The sequence below is a fragment of the Sycon ciliatum genome, chromosome 7, assembly GCF_964019385.1.
Source record: "Sycon ciliatum chromosome 7, ocSycCili1.1, whole genome shotgun sequence".
Lineage (NCBI taxonomy): Eukaryota > Metazoa > Porifera > Calcarea > Leucosolenida > Sycettidae > Sycon > Sycon ciliatum.
In genome coordinates this window covers 28081570-28099437 of record NC_088649.1, presented here as the reverse complement: position 1 = coordinate 28099437, position 17868 = coordinate 28081570, and the positions used below count along the sequence as shown (strand labels likewise).

At 44.7% G+C, this 17868-nt stretch overlaps 2 long non-coding RNA genes across 2 annotated transcripts; one reads left to right on the top strand and one right to left on the bottom strand.

Moving 5' to 3' along the window:
* The first annotated feature begins 5706 nt into the window (after positions 1 to 5706).
* Positions 5707 to 7654, top strand: LOC135820646 (uncharacterized). The gene is made up of 2 exons (XR_010554158.1): positions 5707 to 5959; positions 6811 to 7654. It is a non-coding gene; the product is annotated as an uncharacterized LOC135820646 (long non-coding RNA).
* A 3713-nt stretch (positions 7655 to 11367) lies between these two features.
* Positions 11368 to 12479, bottom strand: LOC135820645 (uncharacterized). The gene is made up of 2 exons (XR_010554157.1): positions 12245 to 12479; positions 11368 to 11931 (listed from the first exon to the last, which is right to left on the bottom strand). It is a non-coding gene; the product is annotated as an uncharacterized LOC135820645 (long non-coding RNA).
* Positions 12480 to 17868: the final 5389 nt, after the last annotated feature.

Here is a 17868-nt window from a genome sequence, read left to right as displayed (position 1 = left end):
ATTGCAGAAAAAAATTCTAAAAAAACTCAACGTTTGACCCATTTATGGCCAAAAGCTAGAAGTTCATTTTTTTCTGAATGGACTGTAGTTTGTACGTGAAGTGTGTGGGTTACAGGGAGGGCTGCGTCCCATCCGCCTGTGTGGATTCACAGGAAGTGTGAGTTACGAAGTATGAAGAAAATGTTGAACGGCCTCTGCTGGGATGACGACTACACCATAGCTCAGTGGTTAGAGCATCGCTGGCTACAAGCGAGGGTCCCTGGTTCGAGTCCTGGTGGTGACAGTCAATTTTTTCTTCAGACTTTTCCCGTTTGTCTCTTTCCCTCAAACCAGTTAATATTTTCCGACTAGGGGCTCCCCGCGTGCTAGTTTGTACGTGAAGTGTGTGGGTTACAGTGAGGGCTGCGTCCCACCCGCCTGTGTGGATTCACAGGAAGTGTGAGTTACGAAGTCTGAAGAAAATGTTGAACGGCCTCTGCTGGGATGACGACTACACCATACCTTATTGGTTAGAGCATCGCTGGCTACAAGCGAGGGTCCCTGGTTCGAGTCCTGGTGGTGACAGTCAATTTTTTCTTCAGACTTTTCCCGTTTGTCTCTTACCCTCAAACCAGTTAATATTTTATGACTTGGGGCTCCCCGCGTGCTAGTTTGTACGTGAAGTGTGTGGGTTACAGTGAGGGCTGCGTCCCACCCGCCTGTGTGGATTCACAGGAAGTGTGAGTTACGAAGTCTGAAGAAAATGTTGAACGGCCTCTGCTGGGATGACGACTACACCATAGCTCAGTGGTTAGAGCATCTCTGGCTACAAGCGAGGGTCCCTGGTTCGAGTCCTGGTGGTGACAGTCAGTTTTTTCTTCAGACTTTTCCCGTTTGTCTCTTTCCCTCAAACCAGTTAATAATAATAATACTAATATTAATACTGACCAAGGACGAAGTCAATATTAGATTTATCATGACGAACAGTCCGTATTTATAATTCGAGAACAATCACCTCATGAATCCCGGTTTTATGATTGCACAACCGTTGCACAATCGCCTACGCTTGCAGTGACCATGCTACATAGTTTAGGCACCATTCAACTGCGCAACCCCTAAGCAGTCAAATATAAGCAGTCAATAGTCAATATAGCCCTAAGGAGTGAAATATGCAGGAATATTTGACTGCTTAGTAATAGCGAAAATCAATGGGAGTCAATACTAAGGGAGTGATAAACCGAGCTATTCCACAGTAGAGACAGGGAAAATGACAATACCTTTGCAGGTCAGGTACAGGGCAGCGGCGGATCCAGAGTTCAGCTGAGGGGAGGGCGCGGGTGATATTCATGACAGGGAACCCATGCGGTACATGTATTTTGTACACATTACGACATAGCGGCTATTGTACGTCATAGGCTTAGCGGTTATGTACATGTATATTTACAATTTTAGCACATGCACTCACTCCCACTGGCTTTTTCAACCACTTCATTGAGGACTCTGGCTGTAGTAGAACATACTGTCCCTACAGGAAATCGCGATTCCACGGATGAAACAAATTTCGTTATTTTGGCCCAAACCCGCGATTTTCTGCAAAATCCGCAATTTCCCGCGTTTTTTGTTGTTTTCTGCACTATATCTCACATTTTTATGCACTTTTCACGCAGTGCTTTCCATGATCCTGTAGTTTATTTGCACCTACGACTCCTGAGTAGATACACGATGCAAGAAATTTCGTGATTTGGCCCAAATCCGCAATTTTCTGCAAATAATTCCGCGAATTCCTGGCAAGTTCGGCATCATTCCGCACTTTTCGTTGCATTTTGTGTTACTTTCTGCCACAATTTCTTGCGCAAATTTCGAGAGTTTTTTCCGCAAATTCCCGCAGGGACAGAACATAGCCGTACTACATTAAATTGTGTAAAGATAGTGCTTCAAAGCTCAAGACATGCTGAGATTGAGAACAATGGCAAAATAATAAAATATACGATTTCTTGGATGGCCATGTCCAGCAGTAAGAATGGATGATGAGGTATTCACCTCGGGTTAATTCTTTTCGATGCAATTCTTTTCGCACGGCGCACAAAAACGCCTTCCTCGCCAGCCTTTCCGGAATAGGCAAGCCACTCAAACCACTTCAGTAGCAGCGAGCGAGTGGAAGTACCGGTCTTTCGGCGGCTGTCGGGATAATCCCTAGATGGCAACACCGTCTGCTTATCAGGCTTCCGGTTCCCAAGTATGTTGCGCTTTTCTGCATCGCTGAGAGTTGCATCGCCAATAGCTGCATCAACAACATCCGAGTAACTTCGCTGCGTAGCAGTGCCACCAGCCACATTCGTGACAGTCACAACGTCGTCATCTGCGATAGTTTCAACAGGTAAACGCTCCTGACTCGCATCACTACTACTGACAGTCCCACCATCGCCGTCAGAATCTACTTCGGATTCCATTTGGGGAAGATCAGAGTCTGAGCAGACCTCGACCTCAGGATCTTCGCGGTCGTCCGAATTCTTCTCAAAAGACGGATCGCTCGACTGAGCAGCTGACGAAGCGCAAGTTCGCTTTGCGAAATTTCCGTGGAGAGTTTGTTGGCTCACTAGCCGCTTGGGTGGGTGGTGCGCCATATTCTTCACCGACTTAGCTATACAAGTTGTGTCAACTGAAGACTAATTTCAAAACTAAAAGTCAACCAAAGTCTAAGAGAACAACTACTCCGTGTTCAGAAGAACTTTCTTATCTGACACTAGAAACCAGGGAGTCGTATAGACCAGGGTCTATACGACTCCCTGCTAGAAACTACTTGTCACAGCATGTGCAAACACTTACGCAACTGCCCATGTGCATGCACTAAAAAAATCGAACTGTTTGAGGGGAGGGCGCGCGCCCACCGCGCCCTCCCCTAGATCCGCCACTGCAGGGCTGGGCTCGGTGCAAGCAGGGCAAGACGCCGCATCAACACGAACTGTGTCTTGCTCTAGCCACCGCATACTATCCTGCAAGCCTAGCATGATTGTAGCCACATCAGAGCCGAATACGTAGAACGCAATATCATCAGCTTGCAGCTGCACCATACTCTGGCGAAATATTTCGGGTATTGTAATGGCTTTCGTAACCTGCTGATGAGGCTCGACAGAATCATGCTACGATGAACAGACTTGTAAATAATATTGTAGATCTCTTTTTCTCAGATGGAGAGCCAAGGAATTTTTTTAACATGGAAATCGATAGCATACCTTGTGTCCACAATTTCCCATGTTGCAAACCTTTTTTCTTCTCTTCCTAAGCCTGCCTCCCCTCACTGCTACTTCCATTTTCGTAACTCGGGTATTGAGCCATTAATAAAACGTATTTTTATTTTTTTATTTTCTCTTATTTTGTGACTCTTTTTACTGGTTGTCGTCACTTTCAAATTATTGGGCAGAACTGCCCGTTTGACATGCAATGTAAATTAAATAAACAACAATAACAACTTTGGTGTTTCTTTTTACAACATTGACATCATCTTTGTTCAATATGCGTACATTTTGCGTACTACACCATTGTTTTGGTCAATTGGGCCAGCGTTGCTCGGACTACAGCGTCTGCTTGCACTCAATCCAGATTTGCCAATCGATGAGACCCCTGCTTAACAAGCTGGACCATTTACTCTGCTGCTTGCTATGACCATCGCGAGCGGTGAAAGTACAATGTGAGATTTAGACCACGTGATGTGTGAAACTTTCGCTGTTGGCTGATCTCAATCTATATGTTATAATTTTGCAGATATATTCCCAGTAAGCCATGAACGGAGACCCCTCGACTTAGGCCTCGGCCTTTGGGGAATCCATAAATAAATAAATAAAAAATCTAGGAGATGCAGATTTAGAGATTAGACATTCTTGGGCACTTATGATAATTATGTTCTTCATAACGCAGTACAAGTGACAACTATCTCTTATTGGCGATGGTGCCATCGTGAGTATAAAGAATTCAACAAAGAAAACTATAGAATTATCGAGTACTTACACACACGTTTGAAGCGTTCATTATGTCCTCCTTGCAAACAGCTTGTGAGATCCAAGGATATCATGCCACATTCAAATTTGGGTTCCCTCTCTCGACAGCCCTCCTTCTGTTGCGAAATGCCGATTGGTCGTGCAGAGAAATACCAGTACTACTAGTAGTGTTTTTCGAAAAAGCAGGGCCAGAGTGCTCCTACTCTTGGCAATGGTAATAATTAATGATGACTCTGAAAGAAGAACTGTGCAGGACTACATGTACCGGGTACATGCACTACTTGTAATGCTATACGGTTAGGCTGTGTTTACATGAGAAATTTCAACCCGGGTCGAGTTCAGCCTGGGTTGAAAGTCTGTACGATAGACAAAAGAGGTGAGCGTTTACATGAAGACAGTTGACCCTGGTCAAATACTGATATGCTGCCAAAAGTCCACTTCTACAGTCCTGTATGGTCACGTGAAACCGTTCGCGCGAAATTTGCATCTGCAGTGCCGTTCAAACCTGGCGCGAGATCCGCACAGAAGTACGTTGGTACGATTTTCTTGACCCGGGTTGATTTCAACCCTCCCCTTGGGAATTGGGGAGGGTTGAAATCAACCCGGGGCGAAATTTCAACCCGGGTCAAGCACAATGCGTCATGTAAACGCGCCATTCATTTTATGCACATGGCGGGTTGAAATCTGACCCGGGTCGAACTCAACCCGGGTTGAAACGCCTCATGTAAACACCGCCTACTGTAAAGGCTTTGCAAATTTGGTTACATGAGAAATTTCAACCCGGGTCGAGTTCAGGCCCAGTTGAAAGTCTGTACGATAGACAAAATGGGTGACCGGTTCATATACAATACTGGTAATACATTAAAACAGTGGCCCAGGTCAAATACGGATACGCACAGAGGTACGTAAGGAGAGAGTTGAAGGGGAGAGTTGAAATCAACCACATGGTATTCCTTTGATGTGTAATCATTGATTTACATGACTGTACACTGCTTGTTCTTTCACTGTATCTTTTGTACAGCATCTCTCTGTTTCCGAACTCATTTTGCACATTTTCTCTTTTTCCCAACTCCAATGCATTAATGTTCATTGTATAATTATACACAAATAGGAGATCCCCGCGATAGTCGTCAGCCTCTGGGTAATCCTGAAATAAAGATTATTATAATATTATGTTAATATTAACCATTACATCGGCGCGGCGATGGAGAAGTTTAGAACCACCGTTGGTCTCCCAAAGCGGGAAGAAAAGTCTGTGGATGGCTGTAGGTTCACGACTGGCACTGTATTTGTAAATGTTGTACCCAAGTCCGCCAATCGTGCTGTCTGGCTCCGGTCAAAAACTTCGCGTTTGGCACGGGGGTCAAGTTCCCGCGTGCTTCAAGTGTGGCTCCCGTACGCTGAACTCTCGCATCACTGGCCGGTTTAAGCTCGAATACAGGTCAGGTCAGGTCATGGACCTTGAGCGTGAAGTTCATGATACAATCAAAAGTCCATAACCCCCTATGGACTATTGATACAATAGAGAGGTTCCGGGGTACGATTTTCCGTGCCAAAATCCGTATGGGCGCTACGGATTTTTTCCAAGCGTGCTCCATACGATTTTTCGGCACGGAGAATCCGTGTGGACTGGCTTTCATTAGTCGATGCGCCAAGCCAGCTGAGTGGGTCTTTTTATTTTTTTCGCGCGAAAGTTTATGTGGTGAAATGTGTTGGTAAAGATGAAGATGTCAGTCAATGAAATTTGCTATATTTCTTGTGTCTAACCAACCCTGTATGGATCGAACTGACGATTCCCGAGTGCGACAAATGTCCTGAAGTCTGCTCCTATTAGCTAGGTATCTAGAAATTTCAACTTGAGTGTCAAGTGAAGACTTTGCCAGTTGCAGACGAGGGAATTCTCGCTTCACGATTTTCCTGGTGTGTGGAGATACGTCGGAATGCCGACCCACCACACCCGACATGATGCTTCGGCCGGAATGCAGGTTGGTGCAGATAATTGCCTAATAATATATGTCTAAGCGTGTATACCTTTCCTTTCGTTGCATGCTTGGTTAATCCGACGGCACGAAATTATAGACACTTGAATATTATTTGGTCGTTGTATGTCTTAGTATTCCCTGTCAGTTTGTGCCTTTTTGTCGCGCTCGCCTACTGTATAATAAATTATGATCTAGCGACATTGGTACATGGTGGACAGTTAGTCATAACTCGTAACATTTTGTCCTTTTTCTTTTTATCCATGATTACATTGGCTCACCATCCGAGTTTATTTATATATTTTTGATAGGGCAATATGTAATGTACACACAAACACACACACACACACACACACACACACACACACACACACACACACACATACATACATACACACACCACCCACACACACCACCACACACACAGTGACACACACACCACACGCACACACGCACACACCATCACATTACGACAAAATCAAGGCAATGCCGGCGAAGCTCTATAATTTTCTTGTGCCGCGTGCTAGGAGCATAATGGCATTGCCCGATAATAGCACTTGGTGTAAATGGGTTCCCATGTTCACACACACATACACACACACACCACACACACACGCACACACCATCACATTACGACAAAATCAAGGCAATGCTGGCGAAGCTCTATAATTTTCTTGTGCCGCGTGCTAGGAGCATAATGGCATTGTCCGATAATAGCACTTAGTGTAAATGGGTTCCCATATTTGTGAAGTACATGTATTATTCGGTTGCTGGCTATCAATTGTGCTGTGAGCATGGCAGAGTGAGGTCTTCCAGCTTTGTTGGTGTTTGCTCTATCTTGTGTTTACGCTCTGCAGAAAGGATCATATGTAGTGCCTTCTCAGCATTACATTACATCCATTGCGTAGCAGCAATGTGCCATCCTTCCGCGACTTAGGTGGAATGACGTGCAAGTGGTGCTCCAGGGTCAACTTCAATTTGCCGAGCACGTATGCCGCTGGCTTGGGGTCAGCAGCTGGGTGCAAAGTCTCTGTATACAAATCGTGCACTGTCGTCAACAATATGGCATCCTTGTCCAGCAATTCCCGTCCTGTAGCGGCAATGACTATAATATTGGGGAAATCACTCTCGGCACCTTCCGTGCTGTACTGAGAGATGATGCTTCGCAATTGGTGGTCTGTGCTTGGTGCATTGTCGGCAGGGAGCATGTCAATTTGCTTTTGGTAGCAGCGTCTACAAAGTCGACTCTCGTCTGAAATCCTGACATGGTGCATGCTACGCAACACATGCTCTGCAAGCTGAAAGTTTGGTGACTTCCACCTGTGTTCTGGTGTGCGTCTCGACTTACACCAAGCACATGTTGCATGGCCCACACACTGCTGGTAATGGGTTGGGCACAGAAGCGGTTCGCACTGTTCTTTCAGACTGTGCACGCGCAGTTTGTCTGCAGGACAGTGTACGGATGCCGCTCCGCTGCAATCATGTACACTGCATGTGCTTTGGCTGACTGGTGGCTTATTTTCTTTCGCTGCTGTGCATACTTGGCGTCGTAGTGCTTTGACGCACTTGCAATAAATGCATTGGCCTGACGTGATGGATGTGCATGTGTGTAGCTTTTGCCAATTTTGCCAATCTGACAGCATTGAGTCATGTGTAAATCGCTTGTCAGATGGCACTTTGGAGCAAATGCTTCATTCTGGGCCACATGGTCGTCAAGTATGTATGCTTGTGCCAGTTGTGGCATTGCTGGGTCTTCCTGCCGCTGACATCTGTGCACACATGCATGGAAAATATACGTAAAAACACTAGTTAGAAATCACGTCACCAGAGGCATGCCCTTTTTTCGGCCAGAACATAACTTCCGCTCCAATGTCACAAAGACTTACTCTTTCGATACGTCCAGCATAGAAGCAGCGAAATGCCTGGTTAATTCGGTGGCACGAAATTATAGGTCGGGCGACGAAATTTCGACGAAAAAAGGAAAAGAGACAAACCGACGTGTAGCGACACCAAACTACAGAATTTCGTCGTTCTTGAAGAACTCATAACAGAAAAAGGTGAAAGGCGACTACTGAATCCTCGAGTGTGACGAATAACTCCGAGAAAGCGTGAAACTGGCCAGCACGTACATACATGAAAACGATCGTATGTTGAGAATGCCTTGAGAAAAGTGCCCAAAAAGGGTGCATCTGAAAAATAGAACTCTGTGTTCCGACGTGATTTTTCAAATCTGGCGCATCGACTGTCATACGAACCATATGTTTCGTGTGGAGATTCTGCGTCATCGGGTGCAGAAAGATTTTTCGCGTACAAATTTGGTACGAGAAACATCGATTTTCCGCGGGAAGTTTTGATTTCGGTACTAATTTTCAAAATAAAAAGGCATAGCGCGGGAATGTGACGTGTTTGCGATCGTAACCTAGGCAATGACGGCAAACACATAAGTTCTGTACCCCGGAACTTTTCACTGCTCGAAAACGACGTATAAATAATCCGTAGCGCCTCCACGGATTTTGGCACGAAAAATCGTACTCCGGAACCTCCCTAATGTTCAGTGTACCAAAAATTGTAGTAGTTTCAACTGCTGACTCGTAGACTAGGCCTTGACAGATTATGCTACCATATTTTTTCGCATTATTCCTACCAAAATCGAATAATCGCATAATTCGAGACAAAATGCATAAGGATCGCATAAAATTGGAATAATCCGCCTATATATAATCCCATTGAACTTTTGCTACTACAGTACAACATTGTACAACGCCCTCTACAAAAAAATTCCCCTGTTATTTTTCACAGAACCATTATACATTGGCAGCATATGTTATTATTATTATTATTATTATTATTATTATTACAAAAAAAGTATTGTCTACGCATGCATCTACGCAAGAGTCACCACCAGCCAATTAGGACATGTGTCAAAGTATTGAACGTTTTCGTTCCCTTCTTGTCAAAATACTACAGGGAATGATGGAAATAAGCTAAAAGACTACAACTATAAGGAAAAGAAGTTCAGAAATATATCACTCCAATTATGTGTAGAAGTGACACGAAAAAAATGGATGTGAAGAATCAAGAAAACAGCATGCAAATCCAATAAGTGACAAAAACGTAGTGACAAGAAAAAGAGAGAAACATCAAGAGATCTATTTCGCACCTTCACGACGAACAGTGCCAAACAACTGTAAAGACAACACATTCTCCTTCTGAACACAAAGCTCAGGGTCTAACTTACGTATGTACAAAGCTTCCAACACGGCAAGATGTAACAAAGACCTACCACGCGACAAAACAGAGAATACATCATCGGAGTACCACTCACGACAACTAGCACTGCCCGACAGGTGACACTTGATTGCCGAGGTACCGTTTCCCTGACCCGACGACTTGGCCGTTGTCACCTCCGATATTGCCGCTTGCGAATCTCTCCCATTACGCCCTGCGTCCCTGCAATTCCGATTGCCTCGGTCGAGATCCGTGTGCTGCTCCACGTCCAGTCTGTCCTGCTTCCGTGGTCTACCTCGTTTCTTCACATTAACCGTTGTTGTCACTTCCAGTATTGGTTCTTTTGATTCGTCATCAATTCGTCTCCTCAATTGACTTCTGGTGACTCGTCCGGGGCTCGATTGTCCAGATGTCAGTTTCGGTGGTTTCCGTATCGGTCTCTTCTTCTTGTTGACTGTTGTTTGGGTTGGCTTGATGTTTCTCTCTTTTTCTTGTCACTACGTTTTTGTCACTTATTGGATTTGCATGCTGTTTTCTTGATTCTTCACATCTATTTTTTTCGTGTCACTTCTACACATAATTGGAGTGATATATTTCTGAACTTCTTTTCCTTATAGTTGTAGTCTTTTAGCTTATTTCCATCATTCCCTGTAGTATTTTGACAAGAAGGGAACGAAAACGTTCAATACTTTGACACATGTCCTAATTGGCTGGTGGTGACTCTTGCGTAGATGCATGCGTAGACAATACTTTTTTTGTAATATTTTCTGCCTCCGTCCTACTTTCAAATTATTATTATTATTATTATTTTGAAGTTGGTTGCTCCAACGAGGAGCACACGCTTCTTGCCGAACTTGACACTTGACTGACTCACGACTGCCATCCGGAGCACACCAGGAGCACGTCGCACCTTCCGCTCGGCAAACCTGAAAGATTGCACCACTCCCTGCTCAATACACAGTGTTTCGGGGAATTCACCCCTCATCAGTTGAGCTTGAGTAGGCTGAGGAAGATTGTGCCTGAAAAGCACCACTTATATACTGCTCTCCAGGCCAAACCATCACCAGGGATACAAACTTACAGAGACGCTTCTAAGTTCGTATTATTATTTTATTTATTTTACTAGGGTGTTACATGTTTCCCACAGAGCTATGGTCTTCTTACGGGAGCCCCTAGACTTTTAGCATAAAAATAGCATAATTCTGCAATTTTTTCAGCAATGCGAAAAGCATAATTTCACGAAAATTTTAGCGTACTAGTAATCTGTCAAGGCCTATCGTAGACAGCAGGGAGTCGTCAAATACCGGGAGTGGAAACGCCGTTAATCTTGATTATCCATGCTCGCCTCGCGCAAAATTTTTGCAGTGCCTTGAGTACCTCAGCGTCGTCAAATGCAATTTAGAGTAGCCTTGAGTATTTTTTGGGAGAAAGCGTCCATCAGAACGTGTATACAGAGATATTTGCAGTGGTCTGCTCGTTTGATAGTAGGAGGACACCTAATTTATCGGTAGGCGTTATCGCAGTGTTGCGATGTTTGACTGGAGGCCCGATTCACGCGCGAATAGTGACGTGACTTTTGATGTAATTTATCGAGGAAAATAGCTCAGCCTCAGTAATCAAAGCCACTTGGTTCGACCCACGAAAAAACTTCTCGTAACCATTGTCCTTTCCATATAGGTGCTACCTGTGAATTTTCTCGGTGTAAGATGATATGCCACTGACTTTTTGAGGGACCCTTCGTTTCTAAAACATTATCGTTTTTTAATGACGACCACATTATTATAAAGTCAAGGAATTTCTCTTATTTTCTTCTTCAGTGTAAGAGAACATCACCGCTTTCAGTATGTCTCATGTCAAGAGGAAGCATGACAACGTATATGCACCACCAACACTGAGAATCCAATTGCAGATTTGGCCGGTTGTGGCGAGTATCACGGAATTGACAATGCACACCGAATTAAACTGTTCTAAATCCCTCTCTCTTTCTGTCTCGCTTCTCTTTGCCTACTTTGGGTGTCAGCAGTTACGCATGTGTACATGCACGCACCAATATACGGGTGCGCACGCACTCATTGGCATGCACAAACTGCACATGCACACACACGGCATGCACGAACTGCGCATGCACGCACATTCACACACACTGGAATGCATGCATGCATGCACACACACACCGGGTCCTGGTAAACACTGCCATTACGGTCACCTGTCCCCTTGCGGGGCCAACAACATGGAAGCGACGGCAGAAAGTCGGCAGTCTGCCAAGAGATCAGGGACCATATTCAATCGGCACGACGAGAGAGCCATCTTTGGCAGCACACACACACATACACACACACACACACACACACACACACACACACACACACACACACACACATACTGACATGCCCACACTGTGCATGCACACACACGGTGGATGCGCTCATGTGTCTCAGATTCAATTATCTTTTCAAAGTTTGGTAGATTCGGAGACATGTTGGCCAGAATTTCATGGCCGAAAGTCGCCAACACCGGCTTGAGGCTAGTTAACTCAGGCTTTCTGCTAGCTCCCAGTTCTCTTCTCACCGCAACAACACACCAACCACCATGGTATCTTTTAGGTGTCTCTGCAGTGCAGTTGACTATGGCGGTGGGCTGGGGTGCTGCTGCTGTTGCTGCTGCGGATGATGCTGGCATGATGGACGGCTTTCTTGCCACTAATGTACCGCAAATTAAACTTGAAAACACAGCTGATGTGGTGTCCAGGTCTGGACAAAACGCACACGGAAAACAGCGCAGTATTTCTATATTAAAATTGTCACAAGTATCCATCCAGGTAGAGAATGCCATGTGTATCCTGATTCCTGACCATCACATAGTTTCTTAAATCTACCATTGCATTTCTTTTTACGAGTTTCACATAAAGTGGATGGCCCTTGCAACAGAAGCTTCCCTGGGTCTATACTTGACTGCAGGTTGATAAATCGAATGCTCTGTACATGCAGCATGCGTGTGTAACAAACCAAAACAAAGCTATTCCGTGATAGAAGTATTCACTCGATAAAGCTTGGTTTTACTCACCTCTCGCCCAAGTTCCTAAAACATCAGCCGTAAAATGGCTACCGATATCTCCCTATCCAGCATGACCATGCACTGCCGACGAATCTACGACGAAGAGTGATAATACTACAAAAGGGAAGCGGAAATCTGACGAGAAGGTTTATTTATGGAGACGTCTAAATTGCTCCGCTTGCAGGAAGAACCAAAATAAATTTTGTTATTTTGAAAATCCCGCGGAATTGGTGAATGTGGCACAAAAAAGATTATTTGAAAAAAATCGGCGTCCTCCAGCGCGAGGCGAGCATGGATCACGCTCGCGCATCTCGTTTCCACTCCCGGTATTTGACGACTCCCTGGTAGACAGTCCATGCGCCAAGGGCCAAAAATGAGCCGAATCTTTATGCAAAATGAAGATGACGACGCCGCTTTTTTCGAATTTTTCTGTGACCATTTCTGAGCAGAATCACCATTTTGATCGTCGTCGATTTGGCATGGAGGACTTTCATCAATGCTATTCTAACTTGGCCTGCTGAGGGCTAGGATTGTCCCTAAACAAAACGTGGAAGCCGTTCCCCCAGAGATTTTCCGTCATGTTGCAGCAGAGCCACCTTTCTCAATTTTCCGTGGTACAAAATTTATGATTTTTGGATGCCAAAATACTTGATGCCGTGAGAACCAATACAAAACTACCGGACACCGCCCAGACCTCAGGTATGTGTTGTTCATTGTCCTACCCTTATAGGCTGCTCATAAAGCAAAAATTGTCTTGATAGTAACTTGGCCAAAATTTTGGCGAATTTTTCCAAGTACCCTAGTTGCCAATACACGAGAATCACGAAACTAGTATGGCTGATGGATTTCTGATTGTCTTCTCGTAAACTTGAGAACAACTATCTACGATGTTACAAATATTACTGGGTGTTTTGAATGCGAACAGATACACTTCAAAAAGCTGATCGCGTTCTCAGATCAGCTGCCAACGAGGGTCAAAATTGTAGTTCAGAGCGATGTCCATTGAGGCATTTCACCTGATTTCAAAGTTCATACATGGTAGTCATGGGAAGTTGGGTAGAAACGAGAGAGCTTGGAAGCTCAGGGCCCTACGCTATGCTTTTTTGCCTTGATGACCTAGACAAAAAAAAGCATAGGGATGTTATAAATTCTTTAAAAAAATTCTTTTTGTTTAAGACATAACCTGGGATTCGAACCCGCACTATCGCGCACCCTGCATGCATCCCCCGATACACTTCGCATACAAACTAATTCTTTCAAGTTGTTTCACATTGTGATCCTGCATTTGAAAGCCCTATTTGAATATGCATTGTGGCCAGCCGTCTTTGATGGCACGGTACGGTAGGGGATAGGTACGGGACAGGTACGATCGATAGTAATACGACACCGTCTCCCGTACCATACCGTACCGTACCATCAAACACAGCTGGCCACATACAGCTGCCCGCAATATTCAAGTAGGGCTTTCAAACGCAAGATAATAACGTGAAGCAACTTGGAAGAATGGGTATGAATGGGGGAATGCATGTAGAGCGATAGTGCGGGTTCGAATCCCAGGATATGCCTTAAAAAAATTATGAGAATTGAAAAATTTATAACATCCTATGCTTTTTTGCATTCAGATACGGATAGCGCCAGGCGTGACACAAACAAACAAACAAACACACAAACAAATAAATACCAAATTAAGGCTGTGTGAACCCTGGCTAGCGCCAGACGTTACTGAAGTAACGTCTTCTGCATAGCTACGGGAATAAATAATTATGTATGCACTCTTAATTACTCCATAGACAAAATTAATACGTGTTTTGGAGGCTCATGGTGTTCAGCAAGCGCAATTATTACTTGTTCATTTCTCGGTGAATTAACTCACTCCACCATTCCACCACTGCACTCTTAGCCGACCCACACCGCTTGAACTCACTCCACCATTCCACACTGCACTCTTAGCCGACCCACACCGCTTGCACATCACCAGCAGAATTGTCAGAAAGCAAAATTTAATTGTCATTGTACAACTTCCAGCCATTTCGTGCCGAATCAGTCCAAAAATGTAATGCATTAAAACATATCAACTACAATTAGTATCACCTGCCCCATAAGCCAAGTACAAAGGACAGCATTACAGTGAACTGACCCTGGACAAGAGGACCATATCGTTATGGCCCTTTGCGTATGCATGGTTCTTCGTATTTGTAATTTTTGCATGTCGATTGGTCTCAAGGCGCATATGCTTGTAATTGTGTTAAATAGGGCCTGGTCAGACTGTGGCACATTTTCGGTGCCTGGCGAAAAAAGAAAGGCGTCCAGAATTTGAATCGCGATCACAATACACATGTGGGGAGAATGAAAATTCAAACTTTATTTCGAGCGTCAAGTGGTAATCTCCACGAACGATGTCAAATTCCTTCACTTTGGGGATCGCCAACACCTTCAGTGCAATCCTTGCAACCATCCTTATGAGTTTTGTTGTTGTCCGTGGCCAATTAGCTCCTCGATATCGAAATGAAAAAATAAGTGAATATCAGTGTCAATGGTGTATCAGCGTCTGAAAAGCGTGGTCCGTTCTTCGTTTTTTTGGAGCGTCAACTCCCGCTTTTTCTCGCGGCAAGTTACTATGGATATTCGGATTATAATCCCAGGATTATTTCGGTTTTGCCGTAGTCTGACCAGGCCCTTACCAGTATGGAATGTGGAAGCTGCACATTAAACCCTGTAAAGATGGTATAAGTAAGGCTGAAGCGATTTCCCGGTACATGTACACTGATTACTCGGTCATCGATCGATAATTCCTCACAGTCAACTAATCGTTACGTGAAATATTACTCGTTACGGATGTTGGGTCCAAAAAGTACTGGAAACCCCATTTTGTGAAGTTTGAATCAGTTTCCACTGTGGGAATGCAGTTGCCAGGGGTATGGCTTGTGGTGTCCCCCGTGAATTCCGCGGCAGAATATCAGAAATTCCGTGCAGAATTCTGCGCCTGAAAACAGTAAATTCTGCGCTAATTCTGCAAATCCTTCCAAATTCCGCGGCAATTCTGCAAGGGGAATGAGCGTAAAAAGTTCTAAAACAGATTGAATTTCCGCAACCCCACCGAAGTTTGTTGTCCTTATCAATTCTGAACCAAAACTATGCGAAATCCTCTTGTAAAAAATTGAAAGCTCCAAAATGTATCGTCCAAGTTGATTTTGAAAGTCACAAGCAGGTTGGCTTGGCTGTGAAATCTATCAAAAGTCTCCAGAAAAAGCAGTTTTTTTCTTTTTTCTGCAATATTCCGCGGATTTTTTGAATTCTGAATTCTGCGGACACTACTGGATTTTGCGGAAATTCTGCAATCCGCGGAATCGCGGAATTCACGGGGACAGCTTGTGTTATGAGTGTTGTGAACCCTCTAAGATTCTCTAAATTGTCAGGATCGTACGACCACACGGCACGAGGACAACTCTTTTCCTTTACACAGTATATTTCACTTCATCGAATAATTTAAAACAATGAACAATAATAACACCAGCTATTTATAGCATGCAAAAACAGCGTACATGCAAAACATACGCATATAAAACTGGACATAACAGCGTATACAGCAAAACGCACACAGCGCATATAGCGTATGCCATGCAGCAACATCAGCGGTACGGCGGAGTCGAAATACAACATTGCAACGAATACAATGCCATAAGCACGAAGGCCTTTCCCACTTGAGAACTGGCGGTTTGCAACAATGAGGTTCAATTGATTTCAAAATACATTGTAGTTTACATGATTGTATACTACCGTATTTCCCCGTAAGTTAGTACGTACTAACTTTCGAACTTAGCAGCCACGTGAGAACTATCTTTCGGGGAGTACTTTTTTATCGGGGGTAAGTGGCACGCAGTGGGAAGCCTGCGCGACTCTAGTGCCCGTGCATATGATGTATGTACTGTACGGTGTCTGTACATGTAGGACGGGTACGAACTTACTATCTTTCGCGCGGGGGGGGGGGGGGGGGGGGGACTGTCTTTCGGGGTGATAACCTCGGCAGTGGAAAGTGTATTTTTTATAGGGGGGGGGGTACTATGTCATTGGAGAGAACTAACTTACGGGGAAATACGGTAGTCCTGACACTTATCACGTGCTGGTGCGGCTTTTCGACTTGTTGTCCATGCAGGAGTCAGGATTATGCCGCCTACTGAACATTGTTGCATGCGTTCCTATAGAGCATGCTGGCTGCTCTCCTGTTTTCCTTCCTGATTATGGACCTCAAGTTCGGACCCAACTGGTCAAAGAAATGAAGGAACAATTGTCATGGTGTACTCTCAGGCCAAGGATATGCCTTGTGAAACGCGCCATATGCAGTTACTAGAGTTGTCTCGTTCTTTGCAAGCTCTTCGGTCACAGGCAGTACTGTCACATCCACTGCGCAGCTGAACTGGACAATTTTTACAATTCCGAAACCCTGGCCACATCTCTTCACACCAAGCAAATATCGTTGGTTGGCACCGTCCGCGTGAACCGCACTGGATTTCCAGCCGTATCGTGGACCGACATGAAACAGTTTGAGAAACATGCAGAGCGAGGTGCAACACGCTATGTTCGCAACGGAGATCACCTGTACCAGCAATGGAAGGACAAGCGGTGTGTGTCAATGTACAGCAACATACATCAGGGCCATGAGCATGACACAGTAACAAGAAATGTCAAGATTGATGGTGCACACCAGCAAATGGAAGTGCAGTGGCCAATGTGCATCAGAGACTACAACAGCAGCATGAGTGGAGTCGACACGTTCGATCAGCTGATCGAAACTCACCGTGTGCTTCGCAAAACGAAGAAATACTGGAAGAGTCTCTTCTTGGATATGGTCGATGTGTGCGCTGTCAATGCATACCGCCTCTTTCACTTGTGGCAGAGCCAGCATCCAGGGGTGATAAGTCGACGATGCAACTTGCAGCACTCGGATTTCCGCTGTAACCTCATCCGGCAGCTGTCATCGATTGATGAGCATGCAACGCCACCAAAGCGCTCGTATCGCCCACTGCCTGTTCCGCAGGATGTCCAGGTTCCTGTTGCTCAGCTTCACATAAGAACTGCAGACACTGCACAGAAGTGGGTAACAAGCAGCACCAGTGTGTAACCTACTGCACTACGTGCGATGTTCACCTCCACATCACGAGCGACCACGACTGCTACGCCGCTTACCATGTGTTGTGAACCCTCTGGTTCTCTAAAGTGTCAGGAACGAACGACCCCACACGGCACGAGGACAACTATTTATTCTCAACAGTATATTTCACTTCCATCGACTAACAACAATGAAATGAATGAATGAATAACACTAAAACCACCAGGTAGTTATAGCGTGAAAATGACAGCGTATATGAGAAAAGCATACACATACCACATACAACTACAGCGCACACAGCAAACCGCACATACCGCCTGTAGCGTATACCACGCAGGGCATAGCTTAAGGATTTCATTTAGCTCGGACAAATAATGTCCTTCCGTTTTGAAATCTGTCCGGACATGCCCGGACATTTTCCACAACACATTTTCAGGATGTTTCTTCATTTTTTTAGTAGTACTGAAGTATATTCACAATGACTCATTATGTGGACGTATCTCACACATTACTATGTACAATTCGC